Source organism: Triticum urartu, chromosome 1, assembly GCF_003073215.2.
Source record: "Triticum urartu cultivar G1812 chromosome 1, Tu2.1, whole genome shotgun sequence".
Classification (NCBI taxonomy): Eukaryota; Viridiplantae; Streptophyta; class Magnoliopsida; order Poales; family Poaceae; genus Triticum; species Triticum urartu.
In genome coordinates this window covers 442,706,057-442,718,191 of record NC_053022.1, presented here as the reverse complement: position 1 = coordinate 442,718,191, position 12,135 = coordinate 442,706,057, and positions in this window count along the sequence as shown.

Below are 12,135 nucleotides of genomic sequence, written 5' to 3'. Positions count from 1 at the left end.
TGCAACATGTTCATGATCAAGTTGTTTAAAATTCATAATATCATTTCTAAGAGAGATGATTTTAGCGGGAGGAAAATACTTAGAGATAAATGTTGGGGAACGTAGTAATTTCAAGAATTTCCCTACGCACACGCAAGATCATGGTGATGCATAGCAACAAGAGGGGAGAGTGTTGTCTGTGTACCCTCGTAGACCGACAACGGAAGCGTTATGGCAACGCGGTTGATGTAGTCGTACGTCTTCACGGCCCGACCGATCAAGCACCGATACTACGACACCTCCGAGTTTTAGCACACGTTCAGCTCGATGATGATCCCCGGACTCCGATCCAGCAAAGTGTCGGGGAAGAGTTCTGTCAGCACGACGGCGTGGTGACGATCTTGATGTTCTACCGTCGCAGGGCTTCGCCTAAGCACCGCTACAATATTATCGAGGATTATGGTGGAAGGGGGCACCGCACACGGCTAAGAGAACGATCACGAAGATCAACTTGTGTATCTATGGGGTGCCCCCTGCCCCCGTATATAAAGGAGTGGAGGAGGGGAGGGCCGGCCCTCTCTATGGCGCGCCCTAGGGGAGTCCTACTCCCACCGGGAGTAGGATTCCCCCTTTCCTAGTCCAACTAGGAGTCCTTCCATGTAATAGGAGTAGGAGACAAGAAAGGGGAAGAGGGAAGAGAAGGAAGGAGGGGGCGTCGCCCCTCCCCCTAGTCCAATTCGGACTAGTCAATGGGGGGCGCGCGGGCTGCCTCTCCTTCTCCCCTAAAGCCCAATAAGGCCCATATACTTCTTCCCCCGTATTCCCGTAACTCATAATATAACTGTCATCGAAACCTTAAGCGTGCGGACCCTACGGGTTCGAGAACAATGTAGACATGACCGAGACACGTCTCCGGTCAATAACCAATAGCGGAACCTGGATGCTCATATTGGCTCCCACATATTCTACGAAGATCTTTATTGGTCAGACCGCATAACAACATATGTTGTTCCCTTTGTCATCGGTATGTTACTTGCCCGAGATTCGATCGTCGGTATCTCAATACCTAGTTCAATCTCGTTACCGGCAAGTCTCTTTACTCGTTCCGTAATACATCATCTCACAACTAACTCATTAGTTGCAATGCTTGCAAGGCTTATGTGATGTGCATTACCGAGAGGGCCCAGAGATACCTCTCCGACAATCGGAGTGACAAATCCTAATCTCGAAATATGCCAACCCAACATGTACCTTCGGAGACACCTGTAGATCTCCTTTATAATCACCCAGTTACGTTGTGACGTTTGGTAGCACACAAAGTGTTCCTCCGGTAAACGGGAGTTGCATAATCTCATAGTTATAGGAACATGTATAAGTCATGAAGAAAGCAATAGCAACATACTAAACGATCAAGTGCTAAGCTAACGAATTGGGTCAAGTCAATCACATCATTCTCCTAATGATGTGATCCCGTTAATCAAATAACAACTCTTTGTCTATGGTTAGGAAACATAACCATCTTTGATTAACGAGCTAGTCAAGTAGAGGCATACTAGTGACACTCTGTTTGTCTATGTATTCACACATGTATTATGTTTCCGGTTAATACAATTCTAGCATGAATAATAAACATTTATCATGAAATAAGGAAATAAATAATAACTTTATTATTGCCTCTAGGGCATATTTCCTTCAGTCTCCCACTTGCACTAGAGTCAATAATCTAGTTCACATTGCCATGTGATTTAACACCAATAGTTCACTTCATTATGTGACCAACATTCAAAGGGTTTACTAGAGTCAATAATCTAGTTCACATCGCTATTTGATTAACACCCAAAGAGTATTAAGGTGTGATCATGTTTTGCCTGTGAGAGAAGTTTAGTCAACGGGTCTGCCATATTCAGATCCGTATGTATTTTGCAAATATCTATGTCAACAATGCTCTGCACAGAGCTACTCTAGCTAATTGCTCCCACTTTCAATATGCATCCAGATTGAAACTTAGAATCATCTGGATTAGTGTCAAAGTTTGCATCGACGTAACCCTTTACGACGAACCTTTTGTCACCTCCATAATCGAGAAACATATCCTTATTCCACTAAGGATAATTTTGACCGTTGTCCAGTGACCTACTCCTAGATCACTATTGTACTCCCTTTCCAACATCAGTGTAGGGTATACAATAGATCTGGTACACAGCATGGCATACTTTATAGAACCTATGGCTGAGGCATAGGCAATGACTTTCATTCTCTTTCTATCTTTTGTCGTGGTCGGGTTTTGAGTCTTACTCAATTTCACACCTTATAACACAGGCAAGAACTCTTTCTTTGACTGTTCCATTTTGAACTACTTCAAAATCTTGTCAAGGTATGTACTCATTGAAAAAACTTATCAAGCGTCTTGATCTATCTCTATAGATCTTGATGCTTAATATGTAAGCAGCTTCACCGAGGTCTTTCTTTGAAAAAATCCTTTCAAACATTCCTTTATGCTTTGCAGAATAATTCTACATTATTTCCGATCAACAATGTCATTCGCATATACTTATCAGGAATGATGAAGTGCTCACACTCACTTTCTTGTAAATACAGGCTTCACCGCAAGTCTGTATAAAACTATATGCTTTGATCAACTCATCAAAGCGTATATTCCAACTCCGAGATGCTTGCACCAGTCCATAGATGGATCGCTGGAGTTTGCACATTTTGTTAACACTTTTAGGATTGACAAAACCTTCTAGTTGCATCATATACAACTCTTCTTTAAGAAATCCATTAAGGATTGCAGTTTTGTTATCCATTTGCCAGATTTCATAAAATGTGGCAATTGCTAACATGATTCGGACAGACTTTAAGCATTGATACGAGTGAGAAAATCTCATCGTAGTCAACACCTTGAACTTTATCAAAAACCTTTTTCGACAAGTCTACCTTTGTAGATAGTAACACTACTATCAGCGTCCGTCTTCCTCTTGAAGATCCATTTAATCTCAATGGCTTGCCGATCATCGGGCAAGTCAACCAAAGTCCATACTTTGTTCTCATACATGGATCCTATCTCAGATTTCATGGCATCAAACCATTTCACAGAATCTGGGCTCATCATCGCTTCCTCATAGTTCGTAGGTTCATCATGGTCAAATAACATGACCTCCAGAACAGAATTATCGTACCACTCTGGTGCGGATCTCACTCTGGTTTACCTACAAGATTCAGTAGTAACTTGATCTGAAGTTACATGATCATCATCATTAGCTTCCTCACTAATTGGTGTAGTGGTCACAGGAACAGATTTCTGTGATGAACTACTTTCCAATAAGGGAGAAGGTACAATTACCTTATCAAGTTCTACTTTCCTTCCATTCACTTCTTTCGAGAGAAACTCCTTCTCTAGAAAGGATCCATTCTTAGTAACGAATGTCTTGCCTTCGGATCTGTGATAGAAGGTGTACCCAACTGTCTCCTTTGGGTATCCTATGAAGACATATTTCTCCAATTTGGGTTTGAGCTTATCAGGATGAAACTTTTTCATATAAGCATCACAATCCCAAACTTTAAGAAACGACAACTTTGGTTTCTTGCCAAACCACAGTTCAGATTGTGTCGTCTCAACAGACTTAGATAGTACCCTTTTAAACGTGAATGTAGCTATCTCTAATGCATAACCCCAAAACGATAGTGGTAAATCGGTAAGAAACATCATATATTGTACTATATCTAATAAAGTACGGTTATGACATTCGGACACACCATTATGCTGTGATGTTCCAGGTGGCACAAATTTGTGAAACTATTTCACATTGTTTTAATTGAAGACTAAACTCGTAACTCAAATATTTGTCTCCGCGATCAGATCGTAGAAACCATATTTTCTTGTCACGATGATTTTCCACTTCACTCTGAAATTTTTTGAACTTTTCAAATGTTTTAGACTTATGTTTCATCAAGTAGATAGACCCATATCTGCTCAAATCATCTCTGAAGGTCAGAAAATAACGATACCTGCCGCGAGCCTCAACACTCATCGAATCGCATACATCAGTATGTATTATTTCCAACAAGTCAGTTGCTCGCTCCATTGTTCCGGAGAACGGAGTCTTTAGTCATCTTGCCCATAAGGCATGGTTCTCAAGCATCAAGTGATTCGTAATCAAGTGATTCCAAAATTCCATTAGCATGGAGTTTCTTCATGCGCTTTACACCAATATGACCTAAACGGCAGTGCCACAAATAAGTTGCACTATCATTATTAACTTTGCATATTTTGGTTTCAATATTATGAATATGTGTATGACTACGATCGAGATCCAACGAACCATTTTCATTGGGTGTGTAACCATATAAGGTTTTATTCATGTAAACAGAACAACAATTTATTCTCTTACTTAAATGAATAACCGTATTGCAATAAACATGATCAAATCATATTTATGCTCAACGCAAACACCAAATAACACTTATTTAGGTTCAACACTAATCCCAAAAGTATAGGGAGTGTTCGATGATGATCATATCAATCTTGGAACCACTTCCAACACACATCGTCACTTCACCCTTAACTAGTCTATGTTCATTCTGCAACTCCCGATTCAAGTTACTAATCTTAGCGACTGAACTAGTACCAAATACTGAGGGGTTACTATGAACACTAGTAAAGTACACATCAATAACATGTATATCAAATATACCTTTGTTTACTTTGCCATTCTTTCTTATCCGCCAAATACTTGGGTAGTTCCGCTTCCAATGACCAGTTCCTTTGCAGTAGAAACACTTAGTCTCAGGCTTAGGACCAGACTTGGGCTTCTTCACTTGAGCAACAATTTGCTTGCTGTTCTTCTTGAAGTTCCCCTTTTTTCCTTTGCCCTTTTCTTGAAACTAGTGGTCTCGTCAACCATCAACACTTGATATTTTTCTTGATTTCTACCTTCGTCAATTTCAGCATTACGAAGAGCTTGGGAATCGTTTCCGTTATCCCTTGCATATCATAGTTCATCACGAAGTTCTACTAACTTGGTGATGGTGACTAGAGAATTCTGTCAATCACTATTTTATCTGAAAGATTAACTCCCACTTGATTCAAGCGATTGTAGTACCCAGACAATCTGAGCACATGCTCACTAGTTGAGCGATTCTCCTCCATCTTTTAGCTATAGAACTTGTTGGAGACTTCATATCTCTCAACTCGGGTATTTGCTTGAAATATTAACTTCAACTCCTGGAACATCTCATATGGTCCATGACGTTCAAAACGTCTTTGAAGTCCTGATTCTAAGTCATTAAGCATGGTGCACTAAACTATCAAGTAGTCATCATATTGAGCTAGCCAAACGTTCATAACGTCTGCTCTTGCTCCTGCAATAGGTCGGTCACCTAGCGGTGCATCAAGGACATAATTCTTCTGTGCAGCAATGAGGATAATCCTCAGATCACGGATCCAATCCGCATAATTGCTACTAACATCTTTCAACACAATTGTAATGACACAGATTTGGTAGAATCCAAGTCTCTGTGCTTACTGTGATATCCCTGGATCATAGCTAGCACTCACAGTAACAAAAATGAATATCAGTAAGACATACATCATTCTACTACAACGGTAGATCCAGATATATATAAATCATACCTTAGGCACAACTCAAGCTGGCAGATACTACAGCGGAATAATACGTAGTCACTAAGTTAGGCTCCATCAACGCCACTAGGCTCGTTAGGTGTAGACCATAACCCTATCGTCTCTTAATCTGTCAAGATCTGCACATGACAGGTGCAGGTGAGTACGTGGAATGTACTCGCAAGTTGCAAAGGAAAGTTTAATAGAATATATATGTAGCGTAAGAATTGTGGAGGTTTCATTTGCGTAAAGCCAATTTTCTCCTATACTAAATTTTATAAACTATTTTTGGAATAGAAGTAGTTTTTAGTTTAAAAAGTAGGAGTGAGACACTTGGATACACGCACCAGTGCTCAGTCTCCAAAATAGTTTTAAAACATAGGTTGAAGTGAAACACATTCACTGTGCTCACTCCTCAACTTTAACCCTTAAAAATAGATTTTTAGAAAAGAGAGGGGAGATTCTTCTTCAGTCCAAGTCTTCAGTTGCTCAAGGCACGACTAATCGATTAGGTTAAACCCTCTGCAGAGGTCGTACACGTTCCCCACATGACACAACCAACCCCGTTTATCGTTACACACTTGGGTGTACGACTAGGAGGAGGTTGTGACGAAGCCTTTCCGTAACAGCCCCCTATACCACCAAGCCGCCCGCAACTTCGGCACGAAGGCCTCTCTCCGATGGCGGTCCTGGGGTAGGGTTTCCCGTTAGTACTAAGCTAAGCCAGAGCCCATAGTAGCATGTGGGTGTACTGGAAGCTACATCAAACTGTACTTGAAAGATCTCAGTCCCCTGGACGGCAATCCCCACCAAAAACCTGTGTGCAAGACCCCAGTCGGGCGCATTCACTACAAGACCCCGATGAGCGCAATCACTTGTAGACGCTCCCGTCAATACCATTCCGCCCAGGGAGTAGAAGTAAAATAGTTAGTTGTTCTTTCAACAGTTTTCACAAAATGTTGCCCCAAAGGAGGGCAGGTTTAGAGGTTTAAAACAATTTTGGTTTTCATCCCACCCATTTTATGCAAGCGTGGCCAAGCGTGTTTACAAGTCTTGAACCTATGACTCTAGCTAGTAATAATACTTTGTAAAACTTTTGTAAAACATTCATAGTATTTAAATTCAAAGAGATATGCATAATATAAAAATATAGGTCAAAGCATGATCAAATTTGCAACTTGCCTGATTCTTGAAGTTGATATATTCTATTTCGAGTCGTCTCTCCTTCACCTTACGATATATCTAACGATACAAGAAAATAATTTAACACACAACAATTGCAAATGAATATCCAAATAAAAAATACAAATTCACAATAAATACATTCGTAGGATAATTAGCACGACGTGGCTATGGTTTGAGATAGAATCAAGTTTGGTCTTAAACGAGACATGACATAGTCATATCCTAGGGTTGGATCAAGTGATACTAAGTGAAGATCTTGGTTTGATATAGAAGATGGGTTGTGAGACAAGTTCTTACAACAAATTCTATCATGAGATTATTCGGAATATTTGACTTGGGTTAAATAAAACTGGCATCGCATAAGTTTCGAGATAAAAGGATAAATCCGTAATCTTGTAACTTCAAAGTTTTGTGGTGATATCAAATGTCCAGAGAGGTTCCCTAGGGATCATCTAAGAGTTTTACCCCATAATCAAATTTTATTTTAATTAAGTTATTAAATGATGATCCAAAACGGTCAAACCAAGGTGTTGATGATAAAACATCATCTAAACTATGTTGGAAAACTAATCCATCAGTCCAACAGAAAGGTTAGGTCCTAAGGTCCAACTTCGATATATAAAACATTTTTATATGGTTTACAGAATAAAAGATATAGCAAAATTACTCAAATTCGTATTTAAATCAAAACTAAATTTTAATTAGTGAAAAAGTGAGATTTATAATTTTTATAATAAACTAGAGGTCTGCAGCTATCCAGGGATATCTTATTTGTCAAATTTGGACAGACGGTTTAAAAGATGTGATTTTTCTAAGCCGGGCTAATTTTCTGGAAAAGAAACGAGGTAAGAAAAAGAGTCGCCACGTGGCAGAATTCTATAGGCTAATACTGTTTCGTTTTTTTAACAGAGAAAGAGGGCTGGCCTCACCGGAGATGGAGATGGCCGGCAGCGGCGGCTCGGACGTGAGGTGACGCGGTGATCTCCGGCAACGAGGGAGAGGAATTAGGGGTGAGTCTCCAGAACACGACGTCGGCTCCTGGTTCGCCTTCAGGTGGCTGCTAGATGTCGCCGGAGTTGGGCGCAACTCTGGCCGAAAGCGGACAACGAAGAACTCGTGCTCCGGCTGCGAGTTTTCAAAATAAAACAGGGTCCATAAGATGCGCAATATCGAGATATGAAGGATGGAAGAGTTAGAATATCTGCTTCACCTCGAACTCGCCGGAAACTTCCACGAACAGCCGCGGTGTCAAGCAACTCCGGCGAGCAATTTACGACGATGGGCAGGGGTATATGCTCCCTAAGGAGAGGGATTCGAATGAGGAGATTATGGGCGACGCCCTAAGCTTATATAGAGGGTCAGGTGAGGTCGGTACAAGCATATCAAGGGGCTCAGCGTGGCCATTAATGGCTGTTTTGTGCGTGTACGTTTCACGGCTCCATGCGTCCAATTAACGCAATAATATTGGGTTTTAATTTCCTGAATGAGTTCTCCTTGCATTCCTCTTTAATTTTCGTGTTGGTGGAAAGTCGGAAGGATGTCTGTGGTTGGCACTAGAGGGAGAGGAAGAGGTGGAGGTGCCATGACAGTCTCTCTGTGTTCTTCCTGAAGATTGAACGAGCAGAGAGGTAGACGAAGACCAGCGCATGGGCCTGCGCTAAGTGAAAGAGAGATGGGCCTTAGTGGGAAAGGTGGCCCAATGGCAAACAAAAAAAAACAATAGAAGAGATGGATGGGCTAGATGGGCTGATAGAGAGAAAGCATAACTAATAACAGATATTAGACTAGATAATCAATGAATAAATGGCTCGCTCTCTCAGAATTATTATTTAGATCTGAGAAAAATGTTCACATATTCTGATTGATTATTCCTAGCTTAGAAAAGTGGTTTCATAAATAAATAAGCAATAATTTTGTGTACGTACATGTTTCGATAATGCAGTATGGGCTTCATAATTTTACCAACATAGTTCTTAGTATCGTATGAATGCCAAAAATTCCAAAGAATAAATATTAAATACTTCCAATCATATTTTTGGAGAAGTCATATTATCTCCTCTTTTTTTTAGTAATTTGGAAATATTTGTATGACACTATAACTCCAAATAAGATCCAAATTCGAAGAACTTCAAATGAAATATTTATTCGCCACATTTTGAGAAAGTCATTTTATTCCCACTCCAGTTTTATTTGTGGTTTCAAAATATTTCATAGGTGTCCAAAAGAAAAGCAATTGAATGAAATATTTGAAACAAGAATCAAAAGGTTTTAATTTTCCATGAAAATCATAGCAATTCACTCATTAATATCTTATTATTAACATTCCAAAATTTGGAAAATTTTGGGATGTTACAAACTACCACCCTTAAAAGAAATCTCATCCTCGAGATTTGCAGGGGCTAGCAAGAAATAGGTTAGGGTTTGGGTTCCTTGGGTTACTTTCCCGGGGTTTGGTCATATCATATACAGGTTTGCGGTTTATCCTTTTTCCTCCAGTCTTGAGAGAATGTCTTCTATTAATTTAATGCTATGTATTTCAGTTCTTCAGCATGCCTATATTCGAGGCTTTTGTCACCATTCTAGATCTTTGATGATTTCTTGTGTGACCCAATTATCATTCTAGGGTGTTCGGGTACTACCACCCTTAAGAACAAACTTGTGGGGATTTTCGCTATTTCTCCATTCCCCGATTGTTATTGATCGAGCTTTTGTGGTTTAGAACTGGGCTTTTCCTCAATGAAAAGTTTTTCTGAAAATCCATAGATACCAAAACTACTATCGAGACTCTCATGGTGGTCGATAGCTTCCGATAGAACTCCTTCATGTTCCTTCCTTACCGTACCATCTACGTTAGGCATGAGAGCCTATCTATAAGGGTAATACGTCTTCCATTCTATGGTTTTAGGCTTGCGCAAAGACACTCTTCTTAGGGTTCAAGTCTCTCTGGTTTACCAATCACACATAGGAAAGTATATAATAAGAGTCTCCGGTATGAGGGCCAATCCATCCCGTACTCAAATCATTACTTCATATGTAGAAAGATGAACCGCGTGTTCTAACACTCGGTCTTCCTCACTCCTCTTAAGAGGTCTTCACCTGCAAACCTAGTAAAACACTTTTGGGTGATGTTCACTATACACTCGTGTTATAACTTACATCCGAGAAATAGCAGAACTTTTGTGTGCCAGAGTTGCATTCTCCTTATAATAGATTCCTTATTACATCCTTTAACCTCTCGTACAACTTCGAGTTCAAAATAGATTATTACAAGTGCTGCCATCCACATGGATTGGTATGGTCAAGCGTGTAAATCCAACATTATTCCTTATTCCTTCGTAAGAAGTTTAGTCCAGCTGAAAACGTGCGATGTAGTCCTTGAACTCTTTAATCCTATGCTCCTTCACGGCAGCCATGAACTTCATGTCCATCAGCTCAGCATATACTTCCCACAAATACTCTTGGGCATGACGGAGTCTGGCTTCAAGGATTTCCCCAATCTGACGTATGGCTTCCATGGCAGCTTCACGAACAGAGTCGAAGAAGGTGGTTCGAGGTACTCGGGAAATGAAAAAGTATTGCCCAGTAGTCTTTGGACAAACTCCTTTTTCACGGACGAGGTGTACTTCCACGTACCAAAGTTCCACTCCATTTTCAATGAAAGGATAGCCCTTGTAGAGAGCATCTCCTTCAAGGTGAATATGTCCCATCATATCCTTTAGGATTTTTGGAAAATCATGGTCACTAGTCAAAGTCATGATCATTTCTGGGCCCTTGTGGAATGACTCAAAAAGGGTTGCCATCTGCAGGTGAAAAGGAAAGGTAGAGTTCAAAACAAAAGGTATGTATATCCTTCAAAGAAATATGGCTGTTTCCACAAGGAAAAGTTTAGTGGTTGGTTCGTCCATGGTTCAAGGTTTTGGTCTAGGTGAGGCAGAGCTTAGGAAGGAAAAGAGATGGACACACACACGCCAAAATCAACAACCAACCCTATCTCAAAGTTTATAATGGGCTCGTTTACTATAGTTTCGTCATAAAGTCTTCGTTTCTTCAATTCTTGAAAGTCTTCAGTGCGTGACGTTTCACTCGTATGAAGGTCTTCTGTTAATCCTCCATAACTTACACCTCTCAAGGTTGAATAAATAGTACATACCTACATGATTCGTATCCTAATAACGAAACATTTTAAATCACACAACTCCAAATGACAACAAAATTGAAATCAATGGCTAAGAACTCCAACAAAAATCCAAATTTCACTCAAACATTTCATTCACACAATTCTTATGGTACCCTTATCCATATGAGTTCTCATGGTCGGGCACATCACTCACACTCTTTCGTTTATTTCACAATTCTCATGGTGGGCTTGGACACTATTGAATTATGTGGAATATTCCTTTGTGGTGGTAATCTTCACAACCATCTTGGTCTTGAGTGTCTTCAGTCCTTCTTTAACTTGTTGGATGTAAACCAGTATTGGAGACACCTTTGTTTTAGCATCATTCCCATGAAATAACCTTTCCATGATGTAAACTTCAGTTTCAAGGTCATTGGAGTAGGTTGCCATCTAAGTTTTTGAAAGAAGGCGCGAACTTAGTAAAGAAAACAAGAGGATACGAGAATGCTATTATTACTACTGAAAATATAAGTTGTTCCTATCAAGGTCTTTCTATTTCTAAGCCATTTCTAGGGTCACATCCTACAGTCAACGTATGCTCTGATACCATTTTGTAACGACCCAGATTTGGTAGAATCCAAGTCTCTGTGCTTACTGTGCTATCCCTGGATCATAGGGAGCACTCACAGTAACAAAAATGAATATCAATAAGACATACATCATTCTACTACAACGGTAGATCCAGATATATATAAATCATACCTTAGGCACAACTCAAGCTGGCAGATACTACAGCGGAATAATACGTAGTCACTAAGTTAGGCTCCATCAACGCCACTGGGCTCGTTGAGTGTAGACCATAACCCTATCGTCTCTTGATCTGTCAAGATCTGCACATGACAGGTGCAGGTGAGTACGTGGAATGTACTCGCAAGTTGCAAAGGAAAATTTAACAGAATATATATGCAGCGTAAGAATTGTGGAGGTTTCATTTGCGTAAAGCAAATTTTCTCCTATACTAAATTTTATAAACTATTTTTGGAATAGAAATAGTTTTTAGTTTAAAAAGTAGGAGTGAGACACTTGGATACACGCACCAGTGCTCAGTCTCCAAAATAGTTTTAAAACATAGGTTGAAATGAAACACATTCACTGTGCTCACTCCTCAACTTTAACCCTTAAAAATAGATTTTTAGAAAAGAGAAGTGAGATTCTTCTTCAGTCCAAGTCTTCA